The sequence below is a fragment of the Equus caballus genome, chromosome 4 (genome assembly GCF_041296265.1).
Source record: "Equus caballus isolate H_3958 breed thoroughbred chromosome 4, TB-T2T, whole genome shotgun sequence".
Lineage (NCBI taxonomy): Eukaryota > Metazoa > Chordata > Mammalia > Perissodactyla > Equidae > Equus > Equus caballus.
In genome coordinates, this window is record NC_091687.1 from 89,314,144 (window position 1) to 89,336,811 (window position 22,668).

General features: G+C 64.4%; 1 protein-coding gene across 1 annotated transcript in view; it reads right to left on the reverse strand.

Annotated features, from left to right (window-relative positions):
- Positions 1 to 22,668, reverse strand: part of COPG2 (COPI coat complex subunit gamma 2) — a 302,894-nt gene that overhangs the window by 94,880 nt on the left and 185,346 nt on the right. The gene's annotated exons all lie outside the window — the stretch shown is intronic.

Below are 22,668 nucleotides of genomic sequence, written 5' to 3' on the forward strand. Positions count from 1 at the left end.
GCCGGGAAGGGGCAGATTGGGACCAAGGAAAGAGACTGTCACAGTGCCTGAGAGTCCTAGAGGCTGGGGGCTAGAGCGGTGTTGATGGGGGGCGGGGCGGGGCGGGGCGTGACAAGAAGAGAGCTCTACCGGAGACTGGGGTTCGGGCGTGTCGGGTGTCGGTGAGCGTTCAGGCGAGGGCCTGCGCTGGTGCCAAGAGGACAGCGCCGGGCTGATGGCAGCGTGGGGGCAATGCTGGGGTCTTTGAGGCACAAGCAAGCGTCAGTGGCAACCGACGGAAGGCTAGAGGCGCCCACGGGGAGAGTGCAGCCCAGGGAGGCAGGTGGGGCTTCCACAACAGTGATTCTTCTCGGGGGTGGGGGGGGTGGATTTCACCCAAGGCGGGGGGCTGCGGGCATGGCCCCCAAGGGAGGCCTATCAGAACATCTGAGGGGGAGCAGTGCTCTGCTCGAACAAAAACAAAACCAAAAACAAAGGAAAAAGAAAACACAAAAACACGCCCGAAAGATGCTGCTGATAGGCTGCCTTGGGGGCCATGCATCCTCGGGTGAGAATCACTGGGTGGAAGGGGCAGAGAGTGGAGAGCTGGGCAGAGAGGTGGAGCACGAGCATGAGCACATGGGCCCCTGAGTCGGGGTGGACGGAGGCCTCAGAGTCAGGAACGTCAGCCGTGGGTGTGGGTCGAGGACCCAGGACGAGGCAGACAGCGAGCAAATGGATGTAGCCGACTAGGCCCCTGGAAGGATGGGGGTGGTTGGGATTCACCGGCGGTGGGTAGGGAGCGCAGGGCCAAGGTGGCGGTCCCGGAGGCGAGGACGCATGCGACAGGAGGGTGAGAGAGACGGGAGTGCTGGCCGAAAGGAAGCTGGCTTGTGGGGACGTGAGCAGAGCGCACCGGGTGGGAGGTCCACAGGAAAGGAAGGGGCAGGCGGTAGGGGAGACAGCAGACAGCACTAGGGGGGACATGTGGGAGAGCGAAGCCTGCTAGGGAGGGAGGAAGGAAGGAGGCAAGGACGGACGGACGATGGCAGAACCCAGGGCACTGTGCAGCTGCAGACTGAGCGCAGTGGTGTGAGGTTGGGGTTCACAGGCGTGAGGGCGGAGGGAGGGCAGAAAGAAGGCAGGAGCGCTGCGGGGAAAGGAAAACGGAGAGTCACGGGAAGGGGCTCCCCGAGAGGTGTGCCAGAAGAGTGTGCAACAGGGGGTCTGAAGGGAAAGGTGAAAGGTTACAGGCGGGGCCGTTCGCGCAGGTCCAGGAGGACAGCCCAGCCTGGGTCCGCGGAGACGTGCGCACGGCTTGGTGGGTGGAGCGTGCTCACTCAGTACGTTGTGTGCGAGGCGAAGACGACCGGCCGAAGCGGGTTGAGCCGGGGGCGAGGGACTAAGCATGGAGCACACGGCAGCGCCAAGTCCTGAGGCCCGCTGGAAGAGTCACAGAGGGTAGCTGAAAGAACGTTCGCGGGCTCCGGTAGGACAGTCCCGTTGCTCTGTAGGCAGGGGAGGAGCAGAGAGGAGAGGCAAGGAAATGGGGCCCTGGAGGCAGGAGGTGAGGGGAGCAGCGTGCAAGACGCGGGAGAGTAGGGTCGAGGAGAGGCGGTCCAGCCGGCCGGAAGCGTGAGAGAGGCAGGCCGTGGCGCCTGACCGCTGGGGACAGGAGAGGCTTGCACAGAGGACCAGGGACGTGGCGGGCCACGAGGGCCGGCGAAGGGCCCGAAGGAAGGGCTGGACGTGGAGAATCAAGGAAGTGTGTTCCCGTGAGTGGACCAGGGCCCTGAGGAAGCGCACCCGGGAGCAGAGCACAGCGTGGGCGAGGAATCAAGGAACGCAGGAGAGGCGGGAGGGAGGAGAACGGAGGAGGATGAGGTGGTGGTGGTAGTGGCCTGGAAGGTGCTGGAGACAGCCCTGTCAGTGTGGGGCACGGGGAGACGGGAAAGGTCAGAGAGACGCCCAGAGGAGGAGTGACCGTCTCAAAAATGGTGGCAGCTAAAAGGGTAGGGGCCTTGGGAGCGAACTGGGAGAGCAGATGGATTCGGCACAGCACGTTGGCGATGAAGATGGCAAGGAGGGGAGCATGAGGGCAGGGCATCCAGGGCACAAGTTGCTGGGAAAAGACGGTGGCTGCCTCACGTGCCCGACAGCTACGAGGGCGAGGAGGACGGGAGCTGAAGATGACGCGAGGGTCTCTCAGAGACGACAGTGGGAGAAAAAGAGGAGGATGGGCCAAGAAGGGTTGAAATCCGCACAGCAGGGACGTGCGCAGAGGGCGATAGTGGAGTCTCGGGCAGCCGTGAGCAGGTGGTCTGCGGGCTGTGGGTGGGGTCAGGATAGCCGATGGGAAGAGACAGGGGCAGGCGGGACTGAAGAGGGGAGGGAACCTCGTGAACGTGCGGGGGGACTCCGGGTGGGAAAAGGGGAAGCCAGCCTGAAGAGCGTGCGGTGTTGGGACACGGGCCCGATGTCTGGGCAAGGGGCTTGGCAGGGGAGGAATGGAGGCCACGTGGCAGGAGCAGGGCGGGAGCGCGGAGGCGGGACTCACGGCCCGGGGGGTGTGAAGAGCCGGAGCCCTGGGGAACAGGTGCGGAAAGGGGATACAGTGGCTGTAGTGACACAGAGGAAACGGGGCAGGCTGGCAGTTATGAGGCACCCCGCTCAGGAAGCACGTCAGGGCCTTCGGGATGGACTCACGAGCAGGGAGTCCAGGGTGTGGATGGCAGGCACGCTTAGGAATGGCAGAGGAGCAGGTAGGAAGCAAGGCGGAGGTGAGGGTTCGCAAAGATCACCAAATGCCTGCTTCTGCTATTTCAGGGGACCCGGAGAGGAATGGAGGTAGTCTAGCACGTGGCGGGAGGAGCCCGCAGAGGCAAGCACGGATAGACGGGGACCTTCAGACCAGCGCGGGGTCACAGGTCGGGTCGGAGAAGATGACGTTGCCAGCCAAGGGGCGCGGAGGGAGAGAGCGAGGGGTGGGACAGTGGGGGCTGGGAGGTGGGGGCTCTTGCCCTGCGGGCTGGAGCCGAGGGACAACAGAGAGAGGGCAAGGCAGAAAGGGCTGGAGACCGAGAGGAGCGTCTCAAAGTCTGCATGTGGGTGTTGTGAGGGGACCGTGCCCAAGAGGGCAAGAGGGCAGAGCGGGGTGGATCCCGACCTGGTCCACTGGGAGCAGGAGAGCAAGGGCGATGGGCAGGGGCGCAGCATGGGTCCCGAAGAAAGAAGAGAGAAGGAAGGCGTGGGGGCAAAGGAAGGAAGCAGAGGACTGAGTGGCGGGACCGCGTAGAGGCCAGTAGACAGTGGCTTGATGCAAGGGAAGACGGAAGAGGCAGGAAGGTGAGACGGGCCAAGGCTAGGGAAGAGGGAGCCTCAAGGGAAGGCGGTGGTGGGAGCCAGCGGAAGGACGAGACGAGAGACAGCAGATGGCTTCTGGAGTGAACGCGGCCCGCTGAGGGGATGGAAAGAGCGTGAGCAGTGAGGGCCCTACACGGGAGGGAGCACAGCCCCAAGGAGAAGGGATGACTGAATACAACTAAATGCCAGGCGTTAGGGAGCTCTGAGAGGAGAGGCGTGAGCCGTAGGGAAGAGGCTGGGCGCTCTGCTGGGCCGACTAGGGGAAGGGCAGCCATGCGTCCCGTCCCGTCCCGTCCCGTCCCGTCCCGTGAGGAGAGGTCGCAAGGGAGAAGCTTGAACGTGAGAGGCTACTGCAGCGGGAGCGTCACCTCCCCGAGACAGACAGGCTTCAGAGGGCCCCGCAGGAGAGGATGGAGAGTGGAGTGGGTGGAAGGAAGACAGGCTGGACACCAACAGGAGGGTTTTGCGAAAATGAGAGGCAGGTGGCAGATGTGGATGTCCACATCCAGAGAGGTGGCGGAGGTGCCAGCGGGCTGGAAGTGAGGCGCGTCGGGGGCCCGCCAACGGGGGCAGAGGCATGGGGAAGGAGGAGCGGAGAAGGGGTGGCTAGCGGTGGGCGGAGAGCAGTGGCTGCTCCTGCAGCCTTGAATGTGGTGGCAAGGGTGGAACTCTTCGGCCAGGCTCTTTACTACGGATCCGGCAGGGATGGGGTGGGCGTTGGGGACGGGGTTCAGGCTGGGGGGTGGGTCGAGTTGACAGGGTGGGACAGGAGGGGAGGCGGGGCGATGGACAGGCAGCCAGCTGGGGGCGGGGGGGAGCTGGCGGGGACGTGAGCGGAGCTCTAGGTACGAAGGGAACCATCTTCTTTAACGGAGCTTGAGGAGTCGTTACCCACGCAGGGCTGGGGGTGAGGAAGACGAGAGAACGGCCCCCGAGAGGACCAAGGAGAGTAGCTGCAGGAAAGACGCAAGGGGAAGGTCTGGTTGGCAGGAAACGAGGAGAGACGAGAGGACCACAGGGCCGGTGCTCTGCAGGGGGACCGTGTCGCGGGTCTGACCTGAGGAGGGACAACCTAGGGAGAGGGCCAGCGGCAAGGGCCGGGAAGGGGCAGATTGGGACCAAGGAAAGAGACTGTCACAGTGCCTGAGAGTCCTAGAGGCTGGGGGCTAGAGCGGTGTTGATGGGGGGCGGGGCGGGGCGGGGCGGGGCGTGACAAGAAGAGAGCTCTACCGGAGACTGGGGTTCGGGCGTGTCGGGTGTCGGTGAGCGTTCAGGCGAGGGCCTGCGCTGGTGCCAAGAGGACAGCGCCGGGCTGATGGCAGCGTGGGGGCAATGCTGGGGTCTTTGAGGCACAAGCAAGCGTCAGTGGCAACCGACGGAAGGCTAGAGGCGCCCACGGGGAGAGTGCAGCCCAGGGAGGCAGGTGGGGCTTCCACAACAGTGATTCTTCTCGGGGGTGGGGGGGGTGGATTTCACCCGAGGCGGGGGGCTGCGGGCATGGCCCCCAAGGGAGGCCTATCAGAACATCTGAGGGGGAGCAGTGCTCTGCTCGAACAAAAACAAAACCAAAAACAAAGGAAAAAGAAAACACAAAAACACGCCCGAAAGATGCTGCTGATAGGCTGCCTTGGGGGCCATGCATCCTCGGGTGAGAATCACTGGGTGGAAGGGGCAGAGAGTGGAGAGCTGGGCAGAGAGGTGGAGCACGAGCATGAGCACATGGGCCCCTGAGTCGGGGTGGACGGAGGCCTCAGAGTCAGGAACGTCAGCCGTGGGTGTGGGTCGAGGACCCAGGACGAGGCAGACAGCGAGCAAATGGATGTAGCCGACTAGGCCCCTGGAAGGATGGGGGTGGTTGGGATTCACCGGCGGTGGGTAGGGAGCGCAGGGCCAAGGTGGCGGTCCCGGAGGCGAGGACGCATGCGACAGGAGGGTGAGAGAGACGGGAGTGCTGGCCGAAAGGAAGCTGGCTTGTGGGGATGTGAGCAGAGCGCACCGGGTGGGAGGTCCACAGGAAAGGAAGGGGCAGGCGATAGGGGAGACAGCAGACAGCACTAGGGGGGACATGTGGGAGAGCGAAGCCTGCTAGGGAGGGAGGAAAGAAGGAGGCAAGGACGGACGGACGATGGCAGAACCCAGGGCACTGTGCAGCTGGAGACTGAGCGCAGTGGTGTGAGGTTGGGGTTCACAGGCGTGAGGGCGGAGGGAGGGCAGAAAGAAGGCAGGAGCGCTGCGGGGAAGGGAAAACGGAGAGTCACTGGAAGGGGCTCCCCGAGAGGTGTGCCAGAAGAGTGTGCAACAGGGGGTCTGAAGGGAAAGGTGAAAGGTTACAGGCGGGGCCGTTCGCGCAGGTCCAGGAGGACAGCCCAGCCTGGGTCCGCGGAGACGTGCGCACGGCTTGGTTGGTGGAGCGTGCTCACTCAGTACGTTGTGTGCGAGGCGAAGACGACCGGCCGAAGCGGGTTGAGCCGGGGGCGAGGGACTAAGCATGGAGCACACAGCAGCGCCAAGTCCTGAGGCCCGCTGGAAGAGTCACAGAGGGTAGCTGAAAGAACGTTCGCGGGCTCCGGTAGGACAGTCCCGTTGCTCTGTAGGCAGGGGAGGAGCAGAGAGGAGAGGCAAGGAAATGGGGCCCTGGAGGCAGGAGGTGAGGGGAGCAGCGTGCAAGACGCGGGAGAGTAGGGTCGAGGAGAGGCGGTCCAGCCGGCCGGAAGCGTGAGAGAGGCAGGCCGTGGCGCCTGACCGCTGGGGACAGGAGAGGCTTGCACAGAGGACCAGGGACGTGGCGGGCCACGAGGGCTGGCGAAGGGCCCGAAGGAAGGGCTGGACGTGGTCAATCAAGGAATTGTGTTCCCGTGAGTGGACCAGGGCCCTGAGGAAGCGCACCCGGGAGCAGAGCACAGCGTGGGTGAGGAATCAAGGAACGCAGGAGAGGCGGGAGGGAGGAGAACGGAGGAGGATGAGGTGGTGGTGGTAGTGGCCTGGAAGGTGCTGGAGACAGCCCTGTCAGTGTGGGGCACGGGGAGACGGGAAAGGTCACAGAGACGCCCAGAGGAGGAGTGACCGTCTCAAAAATGGTGGCAGCTAAAAGGGTAGGGGCCTTGGGAGCGAACTGGGAGAGCAGATGGATTCGGCACAGCACGTTGGCGATGAAGATGGCAAGGAGGGGAGCATGAGGGCAGGGCATCCAGGGCACAAGTTGCTGGGAAAAGACGGTGGCTGCCTCACGTGCCCGACAGCTACGAGGGCGAGGAGGACGGGAGCTGAAGATGACGCGAGGGTCTCTCAGAGACGACAGTGGGAGAAAAAGAGGAGGATGGGCCAAGAAGGGTTGAAATCCGCACAGCAGGGACGTGCGCAGAGGGCGATAGTGGAGTCTCGGGCAGCCGTGAGCAGGTGGTCTGCGGGCTGTGGGTGGGGTCAGGATAGCCGATGGGAAGAGACAGGGGCAGGCGGGACTGAAGAGGGGAGGGAACCTCGTGAACGTGCGGGGGGACTCCGGGTGGGAAAAGGGGAAGCCAGCCTGAAGAGCGTGCGGTGTTGGGACACGGGCCCGATGTCTGGGCAAGGGGCTTGGCAGGGGAGGAATGGAGGCCACGTGGCAGGAGCAGGGCGGGAGCGCGGAGGCGGGACTCACGGCCCGGGGGGGTGTGAAGAGCCGGAGCCCTGGGGAACAGGTGCGGAAAGGGGATACAGTGGCTGTAGTGACACAGAGGAAACGGGGCAGGCTGGCAGTTATGAGGCACCCCGCTCAGGAAGCACGTCAGGGCCTTCGGGATGGACTCACGAGCAGGGAGTCCAGGGTGTGGATGGCAGGCACGCTTAGGAATGGCAGAGGAGCAGGTAGGAAGCAAGGCGGAGGTGAGGGTTCGCAAAGATCACCAAATGCCTGCTTCTGCTATTTCAGGGGACCCGGAGAGGAATGGAGGTAGTCTAGCACGTGGCGGGAGGAGCCCGCAGAGGCAAGCACGGATAGACGGGGACCTTCAGACCAGCGCGGGGTCACAGGTCGGGTCGGAGAAGATGACGTTGCCAGCCAAGGGGCGCGGAGGGAGAGAGCGAGGGGTGGGACAGTGGGGGCTGGGAGGTGGGGGCTCTTGCCCTGCGGGCTGGAGCCGAGGGACAACAGAGAGAGGGCAAGGCAGAAAGGGCTGGAGACCGAGAGGAGCGTCTCAAAGTCTGCATGTGGGTGTTGTGAGGGGACCGTGCCCAAGAGGGCAAGAGGGCAGAGCGGGGTGGATCCCGACCTGGTCCACTGGGAGCAGGAGAGCAAGGGCGATGGGCAGGGGCGCAGCATGGGTCCCGAAGAAAGAAGAGAGAAGGAAGGCGTGGGGGCAAAGGAAGGAAGCAGAGGACTGAGTGGCGGGACCACGTAGAGGCCAGTAGACAGTGGCTTGATGCAAGGGAAGACGGAAGAGGCAGGAAGGTGAGACGGGCCAAGGCTAGGGAAGAGGGAGCCTCAAGGGAAGGCGGTGGTGGGAGCCAGCGGAAGGACGAGACGAGAGACAGCAGATGGCTTCTGGAGTGAACGCGGCCCGCTGAGGGGATGGAAAGAGCGTGAGCAGTGAGGGCCCTACACGGGAGGGAGCACAGCCCCAAGGAGAAGGGATGACTGAATACAACTAAATGCCAGGCGTTAGGGAGCTCTGAGAGGAGAGGCGTGAGCCGTAGGGAAGAGGCTGGGCGCTCTGCTGGGCCGACTAGAGGAAGGGCAGCCATGCGTCCCGTCCCGTCCCGTCCCGTCCCGTCCCGTCCCGTCCCGTGAGGAGAGGTCGCAAGGGAGAAGCTTGAACGTGAGAGGCTACTGCAGCGGGAGCGTCACCTCCCCGAGACAGACAGGCTTCAGAGGGCCCCGCAGGAGAGGATGGAGAGTGGAGTGGGTGGAAGGAAGACAGGCTGGACACCAACAGGAGGGTTTTGCGAAAATGAGAGGCAGGTGGCAGATGTGGATGTCCACATCCAGAGAGGTGGCGGAGGTGCCAGCGGGCTGGAAGTGAGGCGCGTCGGGGGCCCGCCAACGGGGGCAGAGGCATGGGGAAGGAGGAGCGGAGAAGGGGTGGCTAGCGGTGGGCGGAGAGCAGTGGCTGCTCCTGCAGCCTTGAATGTGGTGGCAAGGGTGGAACTCTTCGGCCAGGCTCTTTACTACGGATCCGGCAGGGATGGGGTGGGCGTTGGGGACGGGGTTCAGGCTGGGGGGTGGGTCGAGTTGACAGGGTGGGACAGGAGGGGAGGCGGGGCGATGGACAGGCAGCCAGCTGGGGGGGAGGGGGGGAGCTGGCGGGGACGTGAGCGGAGCTCTAGGTACGAAGGGAACCATCTTCTTTAACGGAGCTTGAGGAGTCGTTACCCACGCAGGGCTGGGGGTGAGGAAGACGAGAGAACGGCCCCCGAGAGGACCAAGGAGAGTAGCTGCAGGAAAGACGCAAGGGGAAGGTCTGGTTGGCAGGAAACGAGGAGAGACGAGAGGACCACAGGGCCGGTGCTCTGCAGGGGGACCGTGTCGCGGGTCTGACCTGAGGAGGGACAACCTAGGGAGAGGGCCAGCGGCAAGGGCCGGGAAGGGGCAGATTGGGACCAAGGAAAGAGACTGTCACAGTGCCTGAGAGTCCTAGAGGCTGGGGGCTAGAGCGGTGTTGATGGGGGGCGGGGCGGGGCGGGGCGGGGCGTGACAAGAAGAGAGCTCTACCGGAGACTGGGGTTCGGGCGTGTCGGGTGTCGGTGAGCGTTCAGGCGAGGGCCTGCGCTGGTGCCAAGAGGACAGCGCCGGGCTGATGGCAGCGTGGGGGCAATGCTGGGGTCTTTGAGGCACAAGCAAGCGTCAGTGGCAACCGACGGAAGGCTAGAGGCGCCCACGGGGAGAGTGCAGCCCAGGGAGGCAGGTGGGGCTTCCACAACAGTGATTCTTCTCGGGGGTGGGGGGGGTGGATTTCACCCGAGGCGGGGGGCTGCGGGCATGGCCCCCAAGGGAGGCCTATCAGAACATCTGAGGGGGAGCAGTGCTCTGCTCGAACAAAAACAAAACCAAAAACAAAGGAAAAAGAAAACACAAAAACACGCCCGAAAGATGCTGCTGATAGGCTGCCTTGGGGGCCATGCATCCTCGGGTGAGAATCACTGGGTGGAAGGGGCAGAGAGTGGAGAGCTGGGCAGAGAGGTGGAGCACGAGCATGAGCACATGGGCCCCTGAGTCGGGGTGGACGGAGGCCTCAGAGTCAGGAACGTCAGCCGTGGGTGTGGGTCGAGGACCCAGGACGAGGCAGACAGCGAGCAAATGGATGTAGCCGACTAGGCCCCTGGAAGGATGGGGGTGGTTGGGATTCACCGGCGGTGGGTAGGGAGCGCAGGGCCAAGGTGGCGGTCCCGGAGGCGAGGACGCATGCGACAGGAGGGTGAGAGAGACGGGAGTGCTGGCCGAAAGGAAGCTGGCTTGTGGGGATGTGAGCAGAGCGCACCGGGTGGGAGGTCCACAGGAAAGGAAGGGGCAGGCGGTAGGGGAGACAGCAGACAGCACTAGGGGGGACATGTGGGAGAGCGAAGCCTGCTAGGGAGGGAGGAAGGAAGGAGGCAAGGACGGACGGACGATGGCAGAACCCAGGGCACTGTGCAGCTGGAGACTGAGCGCAGTGGTGTGAGGTTGGGGTTCACAGGCGTGAGGGCGGAGGGAGGGCAGAAAGAAGGCAGGAGCGCTGCGGGGAAAGGAAAACGGAGAGTCACGGGAAGGGGCTCCCCGAGAGGTGTGCCAGAAGAGTGTGCAACAGGGGGTCTGAAGGGAAAGGTGAAAGGTTACAGGCGGGGCCGTTCGCGCAGGTCCAGGAGGACAGCCCAGCCTGGGTCCGCGGAGACGTGCGCACGGCTTGGTTGGTGGAGCGTGCTCACTCAGTACGTTGTGTGCGAGGCGAAGACGACCGGCCGAAGCGGGTTGAGCCGGGGGCGAGGGACTAAGCATGGAGCACACAGCAGCGCCAAGTCCTGAGGCCCGCTGGAAGAGTCACAGAGGGTAGCTGAAAGAACGTTCGCGGGCTCCGGTAGGACAGTCCCGTTGCTCTGTAGGCAGGGGAGGAGCAGAGAGGAGAGGCAAGGAAATGGGGCCCTGGAGGCAGGAGGTGAGGGGAGCAGCGTGCAAGACGCGGGAGAGTAGGGTCGAGGAGAGGCGGTCCAGCCGGCCGGAAGCGTGAGAGAGGCAGGCCGTGGCGCCTGACCGCTGGGGACAGGAGAGGCTTGCACAGAGGACCAGGGACGTGGCGGGCCACGAGGGCCGGCGAAGGGCCCGAAGGAAGGGCTGGACGTGGAGAATCAAGGAAGTGTGTTCCCGTGAGTGGACCAGGGCCCTGAGGAAGCGCACCCGGGAGCAGAGCACAGCGTGGGCGAGGAATCAAGGAACGCAGGAGAGGCGGGAGGGAGGAGAACGGAGGAGGATGAGGTGGTGGTGGTAGTGGCCTGGAAGGTGCTGGAGACAGCCCTGTCAGTGTGGGGCACGGGGAGACGGGAAAGGTCAGAGAGACGCCCAGAGGAGGAGTGACCGTCTCAAAAATGGTGGCAGCTAAAAGGGTAGGGGCCTTGGGAGCGAACTGGGAGAGCAGATGGATTCGGCACAGCACGTTGGCGATGAAGATGGCAAGGAGGGGAGCATGAGGGCAGGGCGTCCAGGGCACAAGTTGCTGGGAAAAGACGGTGGCTGCCTCACGTGCCCGACAGCTACGAGGGCGAGGAGGACGGGAGCTGAAGATGACGCGAGGGTCTCTCAGAGACGACAGTGGGAGAAAAAGAGGAGGATGGGCCAAGAAGGGTTGAAATCCGCACAGCAGGGACGTGCGCAGAGGGCGATAGTGGAGTCTCGGGCAGCCGTGAGCAGGTGGTCTGCGGGCTGTGGGTGGGGTCAGGATAGCCGATGGGAAGAGACAGGGGCAGGCGGGACTGAAGAGGGGAGGGAACCTCGTGAACGTGCGGGGGGACTCCGGGTGGGAAAAGGGGAAGCCAGCCTGAAGAGCGTGCGGTGTTGGGACACGGGCCCGATGTCTGGGCAAGGGGCTTGGCAGGGGAGGAATGGAGGCCACGTGGCAGGAGCAGGGCGGGAGCGCGGAGGCGGGACTCACGGCCCGGGGGGGTGTGAAGAGCCGGAGCCCTGGGGAACAGGTGCGGAAAGGGGATACAGTGGCTGTAGTGACACAGAGGAAACGGGGCAGGCTGGCAGTTATGAGGCACCCCGCTCAGGAAGCACGTCAGGGCCTTCGGGATGGACTCACGAGCAGGGAGTCCAGGGTGTGGATGGCAGGCACGCTTAGGAATGGCAGAGGAGCAGGTAGGAAGCAAGGCGGAGGTGAGGGTTCGCAAAGATCACCAAATGCCTGCTTCTGCTATTTCAGGGGACCCGGAGAGGAATGGAGGTAGTGTAGCACGTGGCGGGAGGAGCCCGCAGAGGCAAGCACGGATAGACGGGGACCTTCAGACCAGCGCGGGGTCACAGGTCGGGTCGGAGAAGATGACGTTGCCAGCCAAGGGGCGCGGAGGGAGAGAGCGAGGGGTGGGACAGTGGGGGCTGGGAGGTGGGGGCTCTTGCCCTGCGGGCTGGAGCCGAGGGACAACAGAGAGAGGGCAAGGCAGAAAGGGCTGGAGACCGAGAGGAGCGTCTCAAAGTCTGCATGTGGGTGTTGTGAGGGGACCGTGCCCAAGAGGGCAAGAGGGCAGAGCGGGGTGGATCCCGACCTGGTCCACTGGGAGCAGGAGAGCAAGGGCGATGGGCAGGGGCGCAGCATGGGTCCCGAAGAAAGAAGAGAGAAGGAAGGCGTGGGGGCAAAGGAAGGAAGCAGAGGACTGAGTGGCGGGACCGCGTAGAGGCCAGTAGACAGTGGCTTGATGCAAGGGAAGACGGAAGAGGCAGGAAGGTGAGACGGGCCAAGGCTAGGGAAGAGGGAGCCTCAAGGGAAGGCGGTGGTGGGAGCCAGCGGAAGGACGAGACGAGAGACAGCAGATGGCTTCTGGAGTGAACGCGGCCCGCTGAGGGGATGGAAAGAGCGTGAGCAGTGAGGGCCCTACACGGGAGGGAGCACAGCCCCAAGGAGAAGGGATGACTGAATACAACTAAATGCCAGGCGTTAGGGAGCTCTGAGAGGAGAGGCGTGAGCCGTAGGGAAGAGGCTGGGCGCTCTGCTGGGCCGACTAGGGGAAGGGCAGCCATGCGTCCCGTCCCGTCCCGTCCCGTCCCGTCCCGTGAGGAGAGGTCGCAAGGGAGAAGCTTGAACGTGAGAGGCTACTGCAGCGGGAGCGTCACCTCCCCGAGACAGACAGGCTTCAGAGGGCCCCGCAGGAGAGGATGGAGAGTGGAGTGGGTGGAAGGAAGACAGGCTGGACACCAACAGGAGGGTTTTGCGAAAATGAGAGGCAGGTGGCAGATGTGGATGTCCACATCCAGAGAGGTGGCGGAGGTGCCAGCGGGCTGGAAGTGAGGCGCGTCGGGGGCCCGCCAACGGGGGCAGAGGCATGGGGAAGGAGGAGCGGAGAAGGGGTGGCTAGCGGTGGGCGGAGAGCAGTGGCTGCTCCTGCAGCCTTGAATGTGGTGGCAAGGGTGGAACTCTTCGGCCAGGCTCTTTACTACGGATCCGGCAGGGATGGGGTGGGCGTTGGGGACGGGGTTCAGGCTAGGGGGTGGGTCGAGTTGACAGGGTGGGACAGGAGGGGAGGCGGGGCGATGGACAGGCAGCCAGCTGGGGGGGAGGGGGGGAGCTGGCGGGGACGTGAGCGGAGCTCTAGGTACGAAGGGAACCATCTTCTTTAACGGAGCTTGAGGAGTCGTTACCCACGCAGGGCTGGGGGTGAGGAAGACGAGAGAACGGCCCCCGAGAGGACCAAGGAGAGTAGCTGCAGGAAAGACGCAAGGGGAAGGTCTGGTTGGCAGGAAACGAGGAGAGACGAGAGGACCACAGGGCCGGTGCTCTGCAGGGGGACCGTGTCGCGGGTCTGACCTGAGGAGGGACAACCTAGGGAGAGGGCCAGCGGCAAGGGCCGGGAAGGGGCAGATTGGGACCAAGGAAAGAGACTGTCACAGTGCCTGAGAGTCCTAGAGGCTGGGGGCTAGAGCGGTGTTGATGGGGGGCGGGGCGGGGCGGGGCGGGGCGGGGCGTGACAAGAAGAGAGCTCTACCGGAGACTGGGGTTCGGGCGTGTCGGGTGTCGGTGAGCGTTCAGGCGAGGGCCTGCGCTGGTGCCAAGAGGACAGCGCCGGGCTGATGGCAGCGTGGGGGCAATGCTGGGGTCTTTGAGGCACAAGCAAGCGTCAGTGGCAACCGACGGAAGGCTAGAGGCGCCCACGGGGAGAGTGCAGCCCAGGGAGGCAGGTGGGGCTTCCACAACAGTGATTCTTCTCGGGGGTGGGGGGGGTGGATTTCACCCGAGGCGGGGGGCTGCGGGCATGGCCCCCAAGGGAGGCCTATCAGAACATCTGAGGGGGAGCAGTGCTCTGCTCGAACAAAAACAAAACCAAAAACAAAGGAAAAAGAAAACACAAAAACACGCCCGAAAGATGCTGCTGATAGGCTGCCTTGGGGGCCATGCATCCTCGGGTGAGAATCACTGGGTGGAAGGGGCAGAGAGTGGAGAGCTGGGCAGAGAGGTGGAGCACGAGCATGAGCACATGGGCCCCTGAGTCGGGGTGGACGGAGGCCTCAGAGTCAGGAACGTCAGCCGTGGGTGTGGGTCGAGGACCCAGGACGAGGCAGACAGCGAGCAAATGGATGTAGCCGACTAGGCCCCTGGAAGGATGGGGGTGGTTGGGATTCACCGGCGGTGGGTAGGGAGCGCAGGGCCAAGGTGGCGGTCCCGGAGGCGAGGACGCATGCGACAGGAGGGTGAGAGAGACGGGAGTGCTGGCCGAAAGGAAGCTGGCTTGTGGGGATGTGAGCAGAGCGCACCGGGTGGGAGGTCCACAGGAAAGGAAGGGGCAGGCGGTAGGGGAGACAGCAGACAGCACTAGGGGGGACATGTGGGAGAGCGAAGCCTGCTAGGGAGGGAGGAAGGAAGGAGGCAAGGACGGACGGACGATGGCAGAACCCAGGGCACTGTGCAGCTGGAGACTGAGCGCAGTGGTGTGAGGTTGGGGTTCACAGGCGTGAGGGCGGAGGGAGGGCAGAAAGAAGGCAGGAGCGCTGCGGGGAAAGGAAAACGGAGAGTCACGGGAAGGGGCTCCCCGAGAGGTGTGCCAGAAGAGTGTGCAACAGGGGGTCTGAAGGGAAAGGTGAAAGGTTACAGGCGGGGCCGTTCGCGCAGGTCCAGGAGGACAGCCCAGCCTGGGTCCGCGGAGACGTGCGCACGGCTTGGTGGGTGGAGCGTGCTCACTCAGTACGTTGTGTGCGAGGCGAAGACGACCGGCCGAAGCGGGTTGAGCCGGGGGCGAGGGACTAAGCATGGAGCACACGGCAGCGCCAAGTCCTGAGGCCCGCTGGAAGAGTCACAGAGGGTAGCTGAAAGAACGTTCGCGGGCTCCGGTAGGACAGTCCCGTTGCTCTGTAGGCAGGGGAGGAGCAGAGAGGAGAGGCAAGGAAATGGGGCCCTGGAGGCAGGAGGTGAGGGGAGCAGCGTGCAAGACGCGGGAGAGTAGGGTCGAGGAGAGGCGGTCCAGCCGGCCGGAAGCGTGAGAGAGGCAGGCCGTGGCGCCTGACCGCTGGGGACAGGAGAGGCTTGCACAGAGGACCAGGGACGTGGCGGGCCACGAGGGCCGGCGAAGGGCCCGAAGGAAGGGCTGGACGTGGAGAATCAAGGAAGTGTGTTCCCGTGAGTGGACCAGGGCCCTGAGGAAGCGCACCCGGGAGCAGAGCACAGCGTGGGCGAGGAATCAAGGAACGCAGGAGAGGCGGGAGGGAGGAGAACGGAGGAGGATGAGGTGGTGGTGGTAGTGGCCTGGAAGGTGCTGGAGACAGCCCTGTCAGTGTGGGGCACGGGGAGACGGGAAAGGTCAGAGAGACGCCCAGAGGAGGAGTGACCGTCTCAAAAATGGTGGCAGCTAAAAGGGTAGGGGCCTTGGGAGCGAACTGGGAGAGCAGATGGATTCGGCACAGCACGTTGGCGATGAAGATGGCAAGGAGGGGAGCATGAGGGCAGGGCGTCCAGGGCACAAGTTGCTGGGAAAAGACGGTGGCTGCCTCACGTGCCCGACAGCTACGAGGGCGAGGAGGACGGGAGCTGAAGATGACGCGAGGGTCTCTCAGAGACGACAGTGGGAGAAAAAGAGGAGGATGGGCCAAGAAGGGTTGAAATCCGCACAGCAGGGACGTGCGCAGAGGGCGATAGTGGAGTCTCGGGCAGCCGTGAGCAGGTGGTCTGCGGGCTGTGGGTGGGGTCAGGATAGCCGATGGGAAGAGACAGGGGCAGGCGGGACTGAAGAGGGGAGGGAACCTCGTGAACGTGCGGGGGGACTCCGGGTGGGAAAAGGGGAAGCCAGCCTGAAGAGCGTGCGGTGTTGGGACACGGGCCCGATGTCTGGGCAAGGGGCTTGGCAGGGGAGGAATGGAGGCCACGTGGCAGGAGCAGGGCGGGAGCGCGGAGGCGGGACTCACGGCCCGGGGGGGTGTGAAGAGCCGGAGCCCTGGGGAACAGGTGCGGAAAGGGGATACAGTGGCTGTAGTGACACAGAGGAAACGGGGCAGGCTGGCAGTTATGAGGCACCCCGCTCAGGAAGCACGTCAGGGCCTTCGGGATGGACTCACGAGCAGGGAGTCCAGGGTGTGGATGGCAGGCACGCTTAGGAATGGCAGAGGAGCAGGTAGGAAGCAAGGCGGAGGTGAGGGTTCGCAAAGATCACCAAATGCCTGCTTCTGCTATTTCAGGGGACCCGGAGAGGAATGGAGGTAGTGTAGCACGTGGCGGGAGGAGCCCGCAGAGGCAAGCACGGATAGACGGGGACCTTCAGACCAGCGCGGGGTCACAGGTCGGGTCGGAGAAGATGACGTTGCCAGCCAAGGGGCGCGGAGGGAGAGAGCGAGGGGTGGGACAGTGGGGGCTGGGAGGTGGGGGCTCTTGCCCTGCGGGCTGGAGCCGAGGGACAACAGAGAGAGGGCAAGGCAGAAAGGGCTGGAGACCGAGAGGAGCGTCTCAAAGTCTGCATGTGGGTGTTGTGAGGGGACCGTGCCCAAGAGGGCAAGAGGGCAGAGCGGGGTGGATCCCGACCTGGTCCACTGGGAGCAGGAGAGCAAGGGCGATGGGCAGGGGCGCAGCATGGGTCCCGAAGAAAGAAGAGAGAAGGAAGGCGTGGGGGCAAAGGAAGGAAGCAGAGGACTGAGTGGCGGGACCGCGTAGAGGCCAGTAGACAGTGGCTTGATGCAAGGGAAGACGGAAGAGGCAGGAAGGTGAGACGGGCCAAGGCTAGGGAAGAGGGAGCCTCAAGGGAAGGCGGTGGTGGGAGCCAGCGGAAGGACGAGACGAGAGACAGCAGATGGCTTCTGGAGTGAACGCGGCCCGCTGAGGGGATGGAAAGAGCGTGAGCAGTGAGGGCCCTACACGGGAGGGAGCACAGCCCCAAGGAGAAGGGATGACTGAATACAACTAAATGCCAGGCGTTAGGGAGCTCTGAGAGGAGAGGCGTGAGCCGTAGGGAAGAGGCTGGGCGCTCTGCTGGGCCGACTAGGGGAAGGGCAGCCATGCGTCCCGTCCCGTCCCGTCCCGTCCCGTCCCGTGAGGAGAGGTCGCAAGGGAGAAGCTTGAACGTGAGAGGCTACTGCAGCGGGAGCGTCACCTCCCCGAGACAGACAGGCTTCAGAGGGCCCCGCAGGAGAGGATGGAGAGTGGAGTGGGTGGAAGGAAGACAGGCTGGACACCAACAGGAGGGTTTTGCGAAAATGAGAGGCAGGTGGCAGATGTGGATGTCCACATCCAGAGAGGTGGCGGAGGTGCCAGCAGGCTGGAAGTGAGGCGCGTCGGGGGCCCGCCAACGGGGGCAGAGGCATGGGGAAGGAGGAGCGGAGAAGGGGTGGCTAGCGGTGGGCGGAGAGCAGTGGCTGCTCCTGCAGCCTTGAATGTGGTGGCAAGGGTGGAACTCTTCGGCCAGGCTCTTTACTACGGATCCGGCAGGGATGGGGTGGGCGTTGGGGACGGGGTTCAGGCTAGGGGGTGGGTCGAGTTGACAGGGTGGGACAGGAGGGGAGGCGGGGCGATGGACAGGCAGCCAGCTGGGGGGGAGGGGGGGAGCTGGCGGGGACGTGAGCGGAGCTCTAGGTACGAAGGGAACCATCTTCTTTAACGGAGCTTGAGGAGTCGTTACCCACGCAGGGCTGGGGGTGAGGAAGACGAGAGAACGGCCCCCGAGAGGACCAAGGAGAGTAGCTGCAGGAAAGACGCAAGGGGAAGGTCTGGTTGGCAGGAAACGAGGAGAGACGAGAGGACCACAGGGCCGGTGCTCTGCAGGGGGACCGTGTCGCGGGTCTGACCTGAGGAGGGACAACCTAGGGAGAGGGCCAGCGGCAAGGGCCGGGAAGGGGCAGATTGGGACCAAGGAAAGAGACTGTCACAGTGCCTGAGAGTCCTAGAGGCTGGGGGCTAGAGCGGTGTTGATGGGGGGCGGGGCGGGGCGGGGCGGGGCGGGGCGTGACAAGAAGAGAGCTCTACCGGAGACTGGGGTTCGGGCGTGTCGGGTGTCGGTGAGCGTTCAGGCGAGGGCCTGCGCTGGTGCCAAGAGGACAGCGCCGGGCTGATGGCAGCGTGGGGGCAATGCTGGGGTCTTTGAGGCACAAGCAAGCGTCAGTGGCAACCGACGGAAGGCTAGAGGCGCCCACGGGGAGAGTGCAGCCCAGGGAGGCAGGTGGGGCTTCCACAACAGTGATTCTTCTCGGGGGTGGGGGGGGTGGATTTCACCCGAGGCGGGGGGCTGCGGGCATGGCCCCCAAGGGAGGCCTATCAGAACATCTGAGGGGGAGCAGTGCTCTGCTCGAACAAAAACAAAACCAAAAACAAAGGAAAAAGAAAACACAAAAACACGCCCGAAAGATGCTGCTGATAGGCTGCCTTGGGGGCCATGCATCCTCGGGTGAGAATCACTGGGTGGAAGGGGCAGAGAGTGGAGAGCTGGGCAGAGAGGTGGAGCACGAGCATGAGCACATGGGCCCCTGAGTCGGGGTGGACGGAGGCCTCAGAGTCAGGAACGTCAGCCGTGGGTGTGGGTCGAGGACCCAGGACGAGGCAGACAGCGAGCAAATGGATGTAGCCGACTAGGCCCCTGGAAGGATGGGGGTGGTTGGGATTCACCGGCGGTGGGTAGGGAGCGCAGGGCCAAGGTGGCGGTCCCGGAGGCGAGGACGCATGCGACAGGAGGGTGAGAGAGACGGGAGTGCTGGCCGAAAGGAAGCTGGCTTGTGGGGATGTGAGCAGAGCGCACCGGGTGGGAGGTCCACAGGAAAGGAAGGGGCAGGCGGTAGGGGAGACAGCAGACAGCACTAGGGGGGACATGTGGGAGAGCGAAGCCTGCTAGGGAGGGAGGAAGGAAGGAGGCAAGGACGGACGGACGATGGCAGAACCCAGGGCACTGTGCAGCTGGAGACTGAGCGCAGTGGTGTGAGGTTGGGGTTCACAGGCGTGAGGGCGGAGGGAGGGCAGAAAGAAGGCAGGAGCGCTGCGGGGAAAGGAAAACGGAGAGTCACGGGAAGGGGCTCCCCGAGAGGTGTGCCAGAAGAGTGTGCAACAGGGGGTCTGAAGGGAAAGGTGAAAGGTTACAGGCGGGGCCGTTCGCGCAGGTCCAGGAGGACAGCCCAGCCTGGGTCCGCGGAGACGTGCGCACGGCTTGGTGGGTGGAGCGTGCTCACTCAGTACGTTGTGTGCGAGGCGAAGACGACCGGCCGAAGCGGGTTGAGCCGGGGGCGAGGGACTAAGCATGGAGCACACGGCAGCGCCAAGTCCTGAGGCCCGCTGGAAGAGTCACAGAGGGTAGCTGAAAGAACGTTCGCGGGCTCCGGTAGGACAGTCCCGTTGCTCTGTAGGCAGGGGAGGAGCAGAGAGGAGAGGCAAGGAAATGGGGCCCTGGAGGCAGGAGGTGAGGGGAGCAGCGTGCAAGACGCGGGAGAGTAGGGTCGAGGAGAGGCGGTCCAGCCGGCCGGAAGCGTGAGAGAGGCAGGCCGTGGCGCCTGACCGCTGGGGACAGGAGAGGCTTGCACAGAGGACCAGGGACGTGGCGGGCCACGAGGGCCGGCGAAGGGCCCGAAGGAAGGGCTGGACGTGGAGAATCAAGGAAGTGTGTTCCCGTGAGTGGACCAGGGCCCTGAGGAAGCGCACCCGGGAGCAGAGCACAGCGTGGGCGAGGAATCAAGGAACGCAGGAGAGGCGGGAGGGAGGAGAACGGAGGAGGATGAGGTGGTGGTGGTAGTGGCCTGGAAGGTGCTGGAGACAGCCCTGTCAGTGTGGGGCACGGGGAGACGGGAAAGGTCAGAGAGACGCCCAGAGGAGGAGTGACCGTCTCAAAAATGGTGGCAGCTAAAAGGGTAGGGGCCTTGGGAGCGAACTGGGAGAGCAGATGGATTCGGCACAGCACGTTGGCGATGAAGATGGCAAGGAGGGGAGCATGAGGGCAGGGCGTCCAGGGCACAAGTTGCTGGGAAAAGACGGTGGCTGCCTCACGTGCCCGACAGCTACGAGGGCGAGGAGGACGGGAGCTGAAGATGACGCGAGGGTCTCTCAGAGACGACAGTGGGAGAAAAAGAGGAGGATGGGCCAAGAAGGGTTGAAATCCGCACAGCAGGGACGTGCGCAGAGGGCGATAGTGGAGTCTCGGGCAGCCGTGAGCAGGTGGTCTGCGGGCTGTGGGTGGGGTCAGGATAGCCGATGGGAAGAGACAGGGGCAGGCGGGACTGAAGAGGGGAGGGAACCTCGTGAACGTGCGGGGGGACTCCGGGTGGGAAAAGGGGAAGCCAGCCTGAAGAGCGTGCGGTGTTGGGACACGGGCCCGATGTCTGGGCAAGGGGCTTGGCAGGGGAGGAATGGAGGCCACGTGGCAGGAGCAGGGCGGGAGCGCGGAGGCGGGACTCACGGCCCGGGGGGGTGTGAAGAGCCGGAGCCCTGGGGAACAGGTGCGGAAAGGGGATACAGTGGCTGTAGTGACACAGAGGAAACGGGGCAGGCTGGCAGTTATGAGGCACCCCGCTCAGGAAGCACGTCAGGGCCTTCGGGATGGACTCACGAGCAGGGAGTCCAGGGTGTGGATGGCAGGCACGCTTAGGAATGGCAGAGGAGCAGGTAGGAAGCAAGGCGGAGGTGAGGGTTCGCAAAGATCACCAAATGCCTGCTTCTGCTATTTCAGGGGACCCGGAGAGGAATGGAGGTAGTGTAGCACGTGGCGGGAGGAGCCCGCAGAGGCAAGCACGGATAGACGGGGACCTTCAGACCAGCGCGGGGTCACAGGTCGGGTCGGAGAAGATGACGTTGCCAGCCAAGGGGCGCGGAGGGAGAGAGCGAGGGGTGGGACAGTGGGGGCTGGGAGGTGGGGGCTCTTGCCCTGCGGGCTGGAGCCGAGGGACAACAGAGAGAGGGCAAGGCAGAAAGGGCTGGAGACCGAGAGGAGCGTCTCAAAGTCTGCATGTGGGTGTTGTGAGGGGACCGTGCCCAAGAGGGCAAGAGGGCAGAGCGGGGTGGATCCCGACCTGGTCCACTGGGAGCAGGAGAGCAAGGGCGATGGGCAGGGGCGCAGCATGGGTCCCGAAGAAAGAAGAGAGAAGGAAGGCGTGGGGGCAAAGGAAGGAAGCAGAGGACTGAGTGGCGGGACCGCGTAGAGGCCAGTAGACAGTGGCTTGATGCAAGGGAAGACGGAAGAGGCAGGAAGGTGAGACGGGCCAAGGCTAGGGAAGAGGGAGCCTCAAGGGAAGGCGGTGGTGGGAGCCAGCGGAAGGACGAGACGAGAGACAGCAGATGGCTTCTGGAGTGAACGCGGCCCGCTGAGGGGATGGAAAGAGCGTGAGCAGTGAGGGCCCTACACGGGAGGGAGCACAGCCCCAAGGAGAAGGGATGACTGAATACAACTAAATGCCAGGCGTTAGGGAGCTCTGAGAGGAGAGGCGTGAGCCGTAGGGAAGAGGCTGGGCGCTCTGCTGGGCCGACTAGGGGAAGGGCAGCCATGCGTCCCGTCCCGTCCCGTCCCGTCCCGTCCCGTGAGGAGAGGTCGCAAGGGAGAAGCTTGAACGTGAGAGGCTACTGCAGCGGGAGCGTCACCTCCCCGAGACAGACAGGCTTCAGAGGGCCCCGCAGGAGAGGATGGAGAGTGGAGTGGGTGGAAGGAAGACAGGCTGGACACCAACAGGAGGGTTTTGCGAAAATGAGAGGCAGGTGGCAGATGTGGATGTCCACATCCAGAGAGGTGGCGGAGGTGCCAGCGGGCTGGAAGTGAGGCGCGTCGGGGGCCCGCCAACGGGGGCAGAGGCATGGGGAAGGAGGAGCGGAGAAGGGGTGGCTAGCAGTGGGCGGAGAGCAGTGGCTGCTCCTGCAGCCTTGAATGTGGTGGCAAGGGTGGAACTCTTCGGCCAGGCTCTTTACTACGGATCCGGCAGGGATGGGGTGGGCGTTGGGGACGGGGTTCAGGCTGGGGGGTGGGTCGAGTTGACAGGGTGGGACAGGAGGGGAGGCGGGGCGATGGACAGGCAGCCAGCTGGGGGCGGGGGGGAGCTGGCGGGGACGTGAGCGGAGCTCTAGGTACGAAGGGAACCATCTTCTTTAACGGAGCTTGAGGAGTCGTTACCCACGCAGGGCTGGGGGTGAGGAAGACGAGAGAACGGCCCCCGAGAGGACCAAGGAGAGTAGCTGCAGGAAAGACGCAAGGGGAAGGTCTGGTTGGCAGGAAACGAGGAGAGACGAGAGGACCACAGGGCCGGTGCTCTGCAGGGGGACCGTGTCGCGGGTCTGACCTGAGGAGGGACAACCTAGGGAGAGGGCCAGCGGCAAGGGCCGGGAAGGGGCAGATTGGGACCAAGGAAAGAGACTGTCACAGTGCCTGAGAGTCCTAGAGGCTGGGGGCTAGAGCGGTGTTGATGGGGGGCGGGGCGGGGCGGGGCGGGGCGTGACAAGAAGAGAGCTCTACCGGAGACTGGGGTTCGGGCGTGTCGGGTGTCGGTGAGCGTTCAGGCGAGGGCCTGCGCTGGTGCCAAGAGGACAGCGCCGGGCTGATGGCAGCGTGGGGGCAATGCTGGGGTCTTTGAGGCACAAGCAAGCGTCAGTGGCAACCGACGGAAGGCTAGAGGCGCCCACGGGGAGAGTGCAGCCCAGGGAGGCAGGTGGGGCTTCCACAACAGTGATTCTTCTCGGGGGTGGGGGGGGTGGATTTCACCCGAGGCGGGGGGCTGCGGGCATGGCCCCCAAGGGAGGCCTATCAGAA